General features: G+C 40.5%; 1 protein-coding gene across 3 annotated transcripts in view; it reads right to left on the bottom strand.

The window, feature by feature from the left end:
• The window catches only part of RHBDD1 (rhomboid domain containing 1), a 44,426-nt gene extending 38,518 nt beyond the window's left edge, over positions 1 to 5,908 (bottom strand). For 2 of the 3 annotated variants that reach the window (XM_057417143.1, XM_057417142.1), the window contains exon 1: positions 5,260 to 5,334. The gene's annotated coding sequence lies outside the window, so the exon portion shown is untranslated. Of the gene's footprint in view, positions 1 to 5,259; positions 5,335 to 5,889 lie in introns of those variants that run through there. The other variant, XM_057417139.1, reaches the window with a different exon arrangement.
• Between the last annotated feature and the right edge of the window lie 6,952 nt (positions 5,909 to 12,860).

Raw genomic sequence — 12,860 nt, 5'->3', positions numbered from 1 at the left:
CTGTGACTTAAGCCTAGTTTTTCCTGAGATTTTTTATGACTAGACGGAAACATTTAACATCTCATGTCGACCAAGGACATGAACACAGCTGTGATGTACAGATGCTGCTGTTATCTGCACGGCACATCCTCATCTTGACATCTGTCACCAACCTTCCTTCCCTCTAAAAAGGCTTGCTTCTCACTGCTTTACAAAAATGATTTGTAATGGAGGCCCTTTAGCATTGTATAACTCCTCACTGACAAAAATGAAAAAAAATGAAAAAATTAAATTCCAGGGTTACTCTTTCGGTTTGGATGAGGAATATGCCAATACGATTTTGAAGGGCATTTCTCCATTGCCCCCACTGACTTCACCGTGGCTGAAACTGGAGTGGCCTTAGTGTCCATAAACTAGTCTCTTCTCAGATTAAACTGATCAGGAGATGTATTCCAGGAAAGAATGCAGTGCACTCCAGGAAAAAAAAAAAAGGCATTCAGCCTCATGTTCAGATTAGAACTAGACCAACATAATAAAAACATCTGAAACATCTCAATATCAGATCTTGAGCACAAACCGCTTCACACCCCACATAAACCTTAACACGTCCATACTGCTCATCTATAAAGATTCAGTCTCAAGGTATAAAGACTTATCCAAGTCAAGACTGAAACAGAAAAAGTGGTTTTAGGGCAAAAGCAGAAGCAAACTGTCACCCTTTTTACCATCAAATTAAATGTTATGCTGTGTTTTCCTATAGCTGTAACAGAAGCAAACTGTGACCCTTTTACCATTGCTCTCAAACTCTGGAAAAGGGAGGGGAAGGAAAGCATAACAAAAACAAATATTAGAAAAACACAAGAAAAAAATTGAAACATAATGAATTATCCTGCTTATATTAATATGTATTCAAGGAGCAGGTCAACCTCAAGCTGTCAGTTACAATAAGCTTTGAAACATACAGACAATTACACAGTTCATAACAAAAGACAAGGTTCTGACATAATTATAAAATCAATTACTTTAAAATGAGTGACTTTGGGATTAATCAAACGTGCCTTTAAAGGGCATAATGCACTTTCATTCACAAAGGAATGTTGAACTTGAAACTGAAAAAAAAACATGTTTCAGACTTTTGTATGAGAAGTCATACATGCGTAATACAAACATTTCAAAAAATTAAGTCAGTAACTACCCTGCTGAAAGGAAACAAAACAAAGTTAAATACCAACATAAAATGACTGGAAAAAAGGCTAGGTCAAAGTATATTTTTTTTTTTTTTTATTATGCCACATTTTAAGTGTTCTTCAAAGGAAGTTCTGTTTCTTCTGTATGCTTCATCATGAAAGCTGAAAAGAGGGTTAAAGAGCTATAAAACATTAAGTACTATGAAAAAGAAGCCCTTAACAAAACAAGCTTTTAAGCTAACAACAACTTAGAACTGAATTGTGTTCTGAAGGGTGTGGTAATTACTATTCAAATACACATATGTTAATTTATGCTAAGAATACTTTTGGACACCTTATCTTAAAACAAACAGGATAGCTTTTGTAGGAAAGAACAGAAGGGACCAGGTCAAATCTCATACTCTGCAACACATCTTGAGTATGATAACCTGAGACAGTAACCATTTAAGGTTTTAACTGCCTTATTAGTTTGACTACTGATATTTGAACAAAAAATACTTAATGGCTGCAACCTGCCCATCCTTTAGTTAAAATACAGTTATTTAAATTATTTCATTATAATACTTGGCTTGCCATACCACTGGAAGCCCTGTCAATCTTGGACTTGTGTTTTCTTTCACAAAAGAGAAATCAGCTTCCTTTATATGTTTATCATATATTTAAATTTAATTAGGCTCAATATACAAATCTGAACATCAGAATGAGCACCCACTGGACCGTAAGGCTTATAATTGGAAAGAGTAGTTATATTCTCTGTCATAATTTGAGACTACTAACATGATCACTAAAATGTCCTTAATACAACTATACGTTATCCACCTGCTTCATTTCCTACATGGCATCCACTTCTAATTCAAAGTCTTTAAATTCTTCAGTTGACTACAATGACACTGAAGTCATAGCAGGCAACACCTCCTTACGCCATGTGAGGACATAGCACTTAGAACCAACAAGCGTCCTTAGGCCACCACTCCCAGAGAGATATAAATTTGAAAGCTTTAAACAGAGCAGTCATTCCGATTGCCCAAACAGTCCTTGAGTTCTAAGGAGCTATTACACTACCATGTACAACTAGAATCACCTGCACAATTTCTGTCAGAACTTCCCTTGAAGCCAACAAAGTTGACTAAGCATGGACTAGAAGACTTATAGCAGAAATTACATTACGCTATTGAAACACCAGCTTGACCCCCAGGCTGATACAACATGTTATGGGAAATTTACAGTAGCTAGAAACTGAACAAAACCAATGATCCCTAGTTGCAATAAGAAAAAGAAATGGGAGAACTTAAAGGTAAAAAAAGTACTGTATTAGCAATAGCAGAAAAATTATTTCATGTAACAGTCTTCGAAACCTCTTCAGTTTGTGAAAATTCAGATCAACAATTACAATCCAGAAAATTACTGAAAACATATTCATTATGTGCCTAATCTACCACTAAACTCATTCCTTCCTGATTTTTCAGTTTCCCCATTACCTTCAGTAGGCAAGCACTGTGGTTTATTCACATGCCTCAAAACGAAGGCCTAATCTATGGCAAAAAGGATTTACTTGTAATACATGCAGTAGCAATATGTGTTTCAATTTTGTCCTGGGTTCAGCTATAGCAGTCATTTTTCTCATTCTTAATAGCTGGTGCAGTGCTGTGCTTTTGACTTTCAGCCTGGGAATAACACTGATAACACTGATGCTTTTAGTTGTTGCTAAGTAATGTTTACTCTGACCAAGCACTTTCTCAGTCTCATGCTTTGCCAGTGAGGAAGGGAAGCAGGGAGGCAGCAGAGACAGGTCACCTGACCCAGACTAGCCAAAGGGTATTCCATATCACAGCACGTCATGCCCAGTATATAAGCTGAGGGTAGTTACCCAGAAGGCCCAGACTGCTACTCAGGTCGGACTGGGTATCGGTCAGAGGGTGGTGAGCAGTTGTATTCTCTGCCCTTGTTATTTCTCTTATCGTTATTATTATTGGTGGTAGCAGTAGCGGGGTTTTGTTACACCTTAGTTACTGGACTGTTCTTATCTCAACTCGTGGGGGTTACATTCTTTTGATTCTCCTCCCCATCCCTCTGCGAGCTGGGGGAGTGAGCGAGGAGCTGCATGGTTGAGTTACTGGCTGGGCTTAAACCACGACAAGTTTTCTCCTCTGGAGACAAAGATCATACCAGCCTCCTCATAATGCAATATCAAACAGCTCCTGAAGGGCAACAGCCTAATAAAAAAAAACTTTTTCACTATTATGGCTTATTCTAGTCAAGAAGCCGATTCTGAATATAGTGTCAAAAGAAGTAGGTTTTGCTTAAATAAGTTTCATATAAAAAAATTATGCTGCAAATGTCAAATCATTTAACTTAGTTTAGTCTAAGACAGGAGATAGTACAAGGTGGAATGGCTTTAAAAAGCATAAATTTGGATTGGATATAAGAAATAATTTATTTACAATAAGGGTGGTGAGGCACTGGCACAGGTTGCCCAAAGAAGATGTGGCTGCTCCATCCCTGCAGGTGTTCAAGGCCTTGAGCAGCATGGTCTAGTGGAAGGTGTCCCTGCTTGTGGCAGGGGGTTGGAACTAGATGATCTTTAAAGTCCCTTCCAACCTTAACTATTCTATGAGTCTGATTTTTATAACTTACACCTATCAAGGTCTATATTTTAGTAACTCTCCTTAGAAATTACTAAGGTTTTCCTCCACTGAAAAACAACCACAAAAAAAAAGTCTGTGGCTCCACACAGGAGCCACTATAGCAATGTCAGGGGCTTGGGTTTAGGGTTTTTTTTATTAGAAAACCTAAAAGCAACCCAGAGACAGTTTACCTCTAAATTTATATGCCACATATAACCAGATAAAGGACTTTCGACCAAGACAGAAAAACGCACGTATCAAAAGTTAATTTCTTTCTTTGAAGCTTCAGCTATTGCTGAAGCTCTCTAGTCAGTCATAATTACTTTATCATAATAGTTTGAGGAGAGATAATGGACTTCCCTTTCCAGTTCTGCGGAAGGAAAGACATGTAAAGGTTTAATAAATATTTTTACTATCCCCATCTCATTAGTAACTACCTCTCAAAAAAATAGGACACATTTACACATAATTCAAACCAGAGAATTAAAATAATAATTATTTATAGTTATATCACAGTTTAAGATAACAAAAATACATCAGAAAAACAGTGGACCAGACAAGGCCACAGTCAGAATTTTAACTGCACAGATGTTCAACTACTTTAATTAGGGTCAGAAGTGAGGGGATTTTTTTTTTAAGCTTGACTGCAATATTTGCACTTGCATAACCCTAAAACTGGGTATTTAAACCAGAAGAGCATCCTCAATTATACCAAGAATCTTGTGACATAATTTAAAAAAAAAAAAAAATGCTCCCCTAACTCCACATCAGAAGTGTTAAGCACAAGGGCTGTTAAAAGTTAAGCATTCCTTAGTTTGTTGCTTTGAGTGAAAATTTGACTGCAATTTGTAGGAGAATTGAAGGACAGGAAGCTTACTTTCTAATTAAATGCTTTTCAAATAATACTGGTTAAATACAGAAGCAATTCACAAATACATACTCTCAAGTGTTAGTTTTAGTTTTTGTCAAGACCTCAAATCTTTTGCAATTAACAAAACGCAACTCCAGGGAGATCACTGCACTATCTCAGGAAATTGAACCGACCCCACTATCATTTAAACACAGTTTACAAACACTTGCCTTACTTAAACGCAGTATTTACACAAGCACAAGAAAGCTTACCAAATATAGGTTAAGTACATTTGACACTGCTTTTCCTTTGATATAGTTATTTACAGGTTTGGATTCGGCCTTTAAACCACCCTATCATGCTAACAAGGAAAGAAAGCCGTATCATTCTGGAAGATTTTTTTTTTCAATTTATTATTTACACAAACTGTAAAAAATACTCTGTAGGAAAAGGCAGTAAATAAAAGTTGAAGCCACCCAACTGTCACGAGCAGCAGTGCGTACTAAGGCGTCGCTACATTTAAAATTAATTTGCTGCAGCTGACTGATAAGACAATCGTATCTCGGTTTTGGAACCTGGGCATCAGCACTGCCACATCTGTGCCAGTTTTAACTGTCACCTTTTTCAGGCACTGCTTCCTTCTACCGTCTCAAAAGCATTGGCAAGAGCAGAGTTCTCAAGAAAAGGGGAAGAGAGGGGATGGCAGGGGGCAATCCTAAGAGCTGTCAAAAAAGTGAAATATTAGATATTCTGCGATTTCTGAAACTCACTGCTATTCCAAGCACCCATAAACTTCACTCCACCGCTCTGCTTTCAGCGGCGGGGAACGAGCTAAGCTCGGAGGAGAGAAACTTACTAAAAGCCAGCTCCGGTCAACCAAAGCCTTCAGGGAAAGCCCACCACAGCCCAGGCACCTCTGAAGTGCGTTTTGTCTGGGACCGCAGGCACTCTCCGGGCACAAGCGAGCGGCAGCTCGACGGACACGACACCCAAGCCCGGGCCTCGCCTCACTGCCGGCTCCCACCCTGCGGGGCGGAGCGGAGCCCACAGGCCAGCGACCTCGCAATGCCACGACAACCACCGCCGAAGCCCTTCCGAGCCGCCCCGGGCCGGGCTGAGGGAGCAGCAGCGGCGGGACACTTCGGAGCCCTCCGGGAGGCAGCGGCGAGGGCGGCACAGCAACCGCTACAGTGGCAGTGGCAGCTGCGGCGGCGGCGGCGCGCACACCCCTCCGCGCCACAGCACTCACGTTCTCCGGTGGCGGCGCAGCAACAGCAGCAGCCCAGCGCCCCCGCGCCGCGCCGCACCACGTGACAGCGACAACCACTCAGCGGCGAGGGGGGTGGCTCCTTGAACGTGCCTCCTGTGCGTGTGCGCCGGGAGGAGGCTGAGCTGGCCTCGTTGGGCGGGCTGTGTGGAACCGTGCGGGTAACGCAGGGCAGGCGGGCCTAGTGTGGCCTAATGGTGCAAAGCCCGTTGCCTAGTCTTGCAGCGCTCTGCTCGGGCGCCGAGATACTCATCTGGGAGAGGGACAGCGCCTCCTGTTAGCTTTATGTACACTGCAGGCAAGGGGGGGCGGTGTTGCGGGTAATACAAACTGGGGAAGATAGGGGGTGTCTAAAGGTGGTGAGTGCGCTGCTTTTCTAAGTAAAACGTTCAGTGAATACGCTCTGGTAAAATACCGGCTCCATGTAAGAAAAGCATCTTTTACCTTCTCACTTGGAAGGCTTTGAATTGTGTTTATTGTAGAAACATCTGCGAAAATATCTGTTACTGGTGCTACTTCTCGTTAACATGCATAATTAGGTTCCTTTTGAAAACGTCTTAGGACCCATGCATAACAGTAACTAGTTCTGTAAGTTAAATCGTTCATTAAAGGTAATTAGAGGAACACATTAGTTTCACTTCTGTGGAATGCTAGTCACTGGTGTTAAGTATTATTCCCCCAAATTTATATAGGTATCTAGAGTGTGAACGTTGTTACTAATATTCAGTCGGGAACATAGAGAAAATCATAAATGCCTAAAATAATAGGTTATCATAGAAATACTGGCAAGCTGATGATGCAAATATGTGACTAAAAATGAATCATACAAAATCCATTGCAGAAGCTACATGTAAAAGGCCCTATTTTGCCATCATTTATGTGGCACTTAGGTTTCATAGAACACTTTGGCAATTCATTCAAGTATGTCATAGAATTTATTAGAAAATTGTATTCTGCTCTTCCAAAAACAGCACACAGCTCTGCAGACTGGCAGGCTTGAAAGGGGCTGAATTCCTAGAAACAGGGTGGAGATCAAGTTGAAGGAGCAGACTTTGCCAAAGAAAGCAACTTCAGCATAGTGCTCTCTTCCAAGAACTAGCAGAAGCCAAAAGAGGAGGGCAGGTTCAGTGTGTGCCACCATTTAGATACACTGTCTCAAGCTCTTTAGTTTTGGCACATTCTGATCTGTTACCTCAATGCTAATCCTTATAATTCATAGAAATCACAAGATGTGGGAGTTAAAAATGTGTAGGCTTACTGATTCTCTATCATACACCAGGTTTTCTACAATTGGCACCATTTTCTGTAGTAGTGTACTCAGTTTTCATGCAGTCATAATTCCAGTCCATAATTCCTAAAGATGCCATATTTATTATCTGAGTGCGGGTCTAGATCTTATTACTAGATGTACAAATCCTGAGACTGTGGTTCTCTTCTGGGACCTAGAAGATCTGGATTTTATTCCTAGTTCACAACCTGAGCAATCATTTGTTAATATTGCATATTTTCAGGTACTTACTGGTAATGGCAGGGGTAACAGAAGTCACAGGAAGAGTGGGAGTCTAAGTAAATGAGTATTCAGGTAAGACAATGTCCCTTTCCATTCAGGTAACTATTAACAATACAGGTTCTGCTTCCTAAGTATGGTATGCCTGATTAGTAAGAGAGTTCAATACTTGGAAAGAAAATAAGGAAGAAATAAACAAAAACATTTTCATAATCCATGTACACTTAGCACGGGAGTGACGCATATGGTTAGCACTGCTTACGCCTTACTGCTAACTATATAATCCATGTAAATATTTATAATACAGCTATTATCAGTGTAAACATACAGCTTAGTCATATGTTGACCCATAATGAAAAAGTGACATTGAGATCTTTCCTTCGCTTAATAGCACAAGGTTTAAGGGTGTTAGGAGCTGTTGAGCAGGTTTCAGAACACTCATTTTTCTGAGATTTATACTGAGGCTTTTTGACATGAAATAATTGGGAAGGAGCAGCCTGCTATGGAATGCATGGATGTAAATTGAATCCATATCTGAAGGATGTTGTTTTAATTAATGCTGGGAATCTGATACCAGCATATTTGAAACACTGTTTATGTTAATCTTGAAGGAACTAGTTATGACTAGCCTACAAATGTGAGAATGTCAAAGCATGGTTATAGTAAAGGAACCGAACTGAGAGAAGCAGTAACCCAGAATTTGATACATAGAATATTATGAGTCTGTCATAAAATTAACAAAGTACAGATGATTAAAGGAGCAGTTTAAACATGTTATGAGTTTATACGCAGCTATTGTACCCCTGCTACCATTCTGGTTCTGAAAACAACACAACTCTTTGGAAACTGTGGAGGCAAGCCCTTCTGAGAAATACATACAGAAACAAGATCTGATAACAAATGTTTTGTATGAATTCGGGGCTTACTCTTTTGGAGTCTTTGATGTGACATCAACTTTGTATTTGTTATGTAGCCCACCCATACTAATTTTCCCTTAGTGTTGCACTTTCTCCAGTTCAGCATCACCAATGCTGTAACTTCATAATACAACATGGAAAAATGGAGTGAAAAATGTAGATGCTTTCTCTCCAGCTTGTAGAGATAAAAAGGAATATATCCTGGAGGTTCTTAATCTGTTTGTGTAGTCTGCCAGAAGGAATAGAATAAATGTCTGGTGGAAAATAAAAGACGGCATTAGTTTGAACGTCGGCTGGAAGAAACAGACTAAAATCAACAAGGATTCATACCACAGCCAACGGATGTTTGATCATCTAGTCACCTCCTGTTTATCCAGATGCTTCCACATTGTGTTGAGAGACTTCAGTTAAACCAAAGTATTTTCATGCTCAAAAGCCTAAGCTGTTGTATGTGACCAGAAGAAAAGAGAGTAGACCAAAAGGCAAGGTTAAGGAAATGAATGTGTGAAGTATGCCAAGAAGATGGTACCAGGCAATCCCTCTACACAGCTAAAGAGCTTTCTAAATAAAGGTGTCAAAGAAAATACAATATGAGATCACAGGTGAAAACAAACTATAATGTAAAAAGTTATTGCTTGTGGAATAACAAGAGGGTAACCTGCTATCACCTAAAATTGATTTTAAAACATGTGTATGCAAACACTTGTCTTTATTTTGCTTGACCACAAAAATGTTAAATAATTATTACTGAAACAGTCTAAAAGTTGTTAGCCATAATAATACTATAGGTAGAAAACATTCTGTGGAATACAGTTCTTTTTTCAGTGGCAATATAATTCATATCTCATCATTCACAGTTTATATAAAACATGAAGTTAATGCTGGCACAGAATTTTTGTTAATACCATAGCTGTGAAAATGTTGTGATTATTTCCCATTTCCATAAAGCACTCACACAATGTTCTCCTTTATGGAAACATGGGGTTTGATCCAATTTTTAATGAAATTTTAACTGCTTTATCACAAGGTTGTATCAGTAGTCTGGTGACATCTTTATGTGCTCCACTGGCCTGCAGGGTGCCAGGAAAGTGGAAGCAGTGTTCTCCCCCAAGGAGATGAGCATTGATCTATAGCACTCCCAGGCTGCCAGCTCTCAAAGTAGTGCTAAACCAGAGGTAATACTGGATGGCTTTATCTGGCACTCCATGTAAAGAAGGATTTGTAAAAGATGGTAAAAGGATTTCTCTAGAAATTACATTAAGCCCCTTTTTGGAAGTCTTCCTCTCTATTTCCTCATGAATATAAGAGTAGAATCCAGGTTCTGCATGTTACTGCCTTTTTATGCTAACATTGGTTCTGAAACTTACATGCTCCCTAGCCCAACTCATGTCCCCTGCAGAGAGGTTGAGAGGCAGGTGTGGGGAAGCTGTTGGAAGAGGAAGATACCAGTGGAAGTGGTCCTAATATTTTACTTCATGATTCAGTCTTTTTATTTTCGTTTTTGTGCAATAAAAGAAGCCATATTTCCCTTGGAAATTTAAATCCCAGAAGCAGTGAGGAAGCATAGTATGTCATAATATTGAAACTGGAATTGATTCTTCAGTTTTGGGTTTTGTTGTTTTTAACTTAACTGACTTTCTGAAGCTGTCTTTAACATCCTACATTTTATTTAACAAAAATAAGCCTAACAACCACATCTCTCGTGGCTCAGTGTGTAAATTCCCCTGATCAGCCTCACCTGGGCTCCCTACCGACACCTCTGCCCATAGGCCCAGGAGCCCCATATAAGGTCAGCCCCAGAACTGGGTTTCTTTCTTACATAGGCTTGTAGCAGCATTGGTCTCTAACTCTATCATTGCCTTGTTCTGGCTATATGGCCTGCTGAACTGAGCTGATCCTGATCTCCCGGACTTCCCCCAGCCTGCCTCATTACTGTGGGCTGCCTGTGATTTGAGCTCTTTGTTGAACCTAGCTGCCACTCCTGGGCCTTCCATATCCCTTGCTTGGGTACCTTGGGGCTGGGCACCCTTCACATAGGTTGTCCCAGAGAAGGAAAGAAGCAATTATGATATTCAAGGCAGTAAATCTTGGAAGTGGCAATTCAAAGCTGTATCAAAGATGTATTATTAGTATTATTGGTTCTGTTTTTAAAGCATTTAGTAGCAATTACAAAGCTGCAGAAAGGAGACAAGTAAATTAAGTGCAGATTAAACTATCTTTTGAAGCATTTAAGCATTTTTAGCATAGAAAATAATGCATGAATTATAATGAAATTAAGTAAAAAGACTGAATATCACCAAATCTGGGAGCTTGTACTTTGTAGCTGGGTGTTGCTCATGTTCAGCTCGGCAGAAATTTCACTCTAACCTGGCAACACACAGCTTTCTGGCAAATATATTTTATTTGATCAGCTAGTATAGATGGGAAAAGGAGACAAGCTTTCAGGTGCACAATGATTTATTTATTCAGATCTGAAAACAGAAGCAGTGCACTTACAAGTTTAATAAAAATTGAGGGCCTTTTCTCTTGGTTACCTTTAGAGCATTCTGGAAGTAGCAGCTGACTGGAAATAACTGGTCAGTCTGCTGGAGATGATGCTTTCTTTTGTGTGTGTGTAGGAAATAAGCATCAGTTAGCTTAGTTTCAAATGCCAAGTCTCACCCCTGTTTTTGTGGTAGCATCCCTGTAGCTGTAATGGTTTCCTCAGGACAAAGGCAGAAGCGTGTAGACAGACATAGTGCTGCTTGTTGGTGGCACCAACAAATGCAGATGGAAGCCCTCCTTCAGACTTGGGATAGTAGTGGAGATGCCTCCTTATTATATTTCCATGACTGCCTCTTGCAACACACAGCTGAGGCCATGAAATGGTCTGTCATAGTGCAGACAGCTGCAACAGGTTGATGTCCTACCACTCTGGTTTATTTTTTTCCTCTGCTGAAGATGATTGCCTGTCAATCCTCTGCTGATAAAGCTTTCTAATCTTCTTTAAACAAAATCACCAGGTGCTTGGGATCAGATAGGGGCTGTCTCCAGGGGTTGGGTGTGGCTGGAGCAGACAAGATTCACATCATCCTCTGCATGTGCTGAGAGGAGGCAGTTTAGCTCCCAGCTAGGACAAGTAATAAAGCCCCTGGCTGTCTTGTCCCTACAAGCCATCTCCACAGCAGGGAGCCTCACACTTCAAAGGCTACCTCTGGAACAAAGCAGAGGTTGGGGCAGAAGGGTTTTGATTGCCATAGAATGCAGACCAACAAGGGTATAAAGGCAGTGCTTAGCCATTTGCATAGGTGCTTATGCAAACTTTCTAGGACTTGTTCAGGTTTCTGGGGATCTTCCAGCATTCTAGGTAGAAGGGCAAGTTTTTCAGCCATTAGTGAGAGTAGCCTGCTCACTTCCCAGAGTCAAAGAATTCCCATGGGGATTGCCCTGGGGACCTCTTACTCCTCTCCTAAAACCTTGTGAGTCTATTTGCAGCTTTCTCTTTCAGCAGCTGAATAATACATATTTCTGCTACCTGACACATTTATTTTTATTATTCATTCTGTGTTTTTAATTTTGATCTGTGTCCAGAAATATATTTCTTAATTACTGTCCTTAGTCTCTTTACTGGCTTTTCATCTGTAAAATAATGGTCTCTGGCAGCTTTTGGCATTGTAGATTACCTAGATCAGTTACAACGAGGTGACTCACCCTTCTGTGCAGCCACTCGTGAAGATTTTGGACAGGCCTTGCTTGATTAATGATCATTGGCCTATTCTTGAGATAAATACATGCTGGATTTTGCCCAAGGGCTACGGAGTGGACACTCTAGGGAATTTAGTGGGAGAAATCTGTACTTGAAGTGACTTTTCTTTCAAATCTGTTTATTTAATGATTGCTTGCTTGGAGGTAATACCACTGATAAGGAGGAAAAGCCAGGCAAAACTGTGAAGAGAAGTACATTAATTAGAAGTTTTTTTTTATCCTGTTTGAATATAAAAGCCAGTTCTCAGAGTAAAGATTATATAGCAGATCCTATAGTGGGCCAAGTTCCTGAGGTAGGTGGAAGCTCACAAGATGTTAGCTTGTATCTGCACGGGGCCTTGGCAGTGAGCAGTAGTCCCCGTCTTGCACCTACTAGAGCTGCTTCCCTCAGTGATGACTGACATATCCATGTTGATATTTATCACCAGCCACATAGGAGCATGTTTCAGCTGATTTTCTGGAAAACTAGTGAGGCAGTTTTACCTGCATGTTGGTCTCCCCAGTAACTTCTGAATCAATTCCCCTGTTTCAGTCTCATCTTCCAAGTAGTGTGGGTTGCTCATGGTCTGCAGCTCCACCACTTCCTGAAGCTGCCACTCATAGTCTCTCTGCTGAGGTCAGCTTCTCTGTGCCATGTGATGGGAATGGCTAATGGTGCACATGCAAATCCTGGAGACATGGCAGAAGTTAACAGTTTGTCTAATAGGCTTGTCCATCACTTTTTTTACTCATGCCCTCTTGTCAGCTGGGGTCTGAACATTGGTGGATTTGTGAGTAAGCTCACA

This window comes from Pezoporus wallicus, unplaced genomic scaffold (assembly GCF_028554395.1).
Source record: "Pezoporus wallicus isolate ANWC-B61680 ecotype Strahan unplaced genomic scaffold, APGP_CSIRO_Pwel_v1 contig_360, whole genome shotgun sequence".
Taxonomy (NCBI): domain Eukaryota; kingdom Metazoa; phylum Chordata; class Aves; order Psittaciformes; family Psittacidae; genus Pezoporus; species Pezoporus wallicus.
The sequence above is the reverse complement of the archived record's forward strand: the minus strand, read 5'-3'. Positions and strand labels throughout refer to the sequence as shown.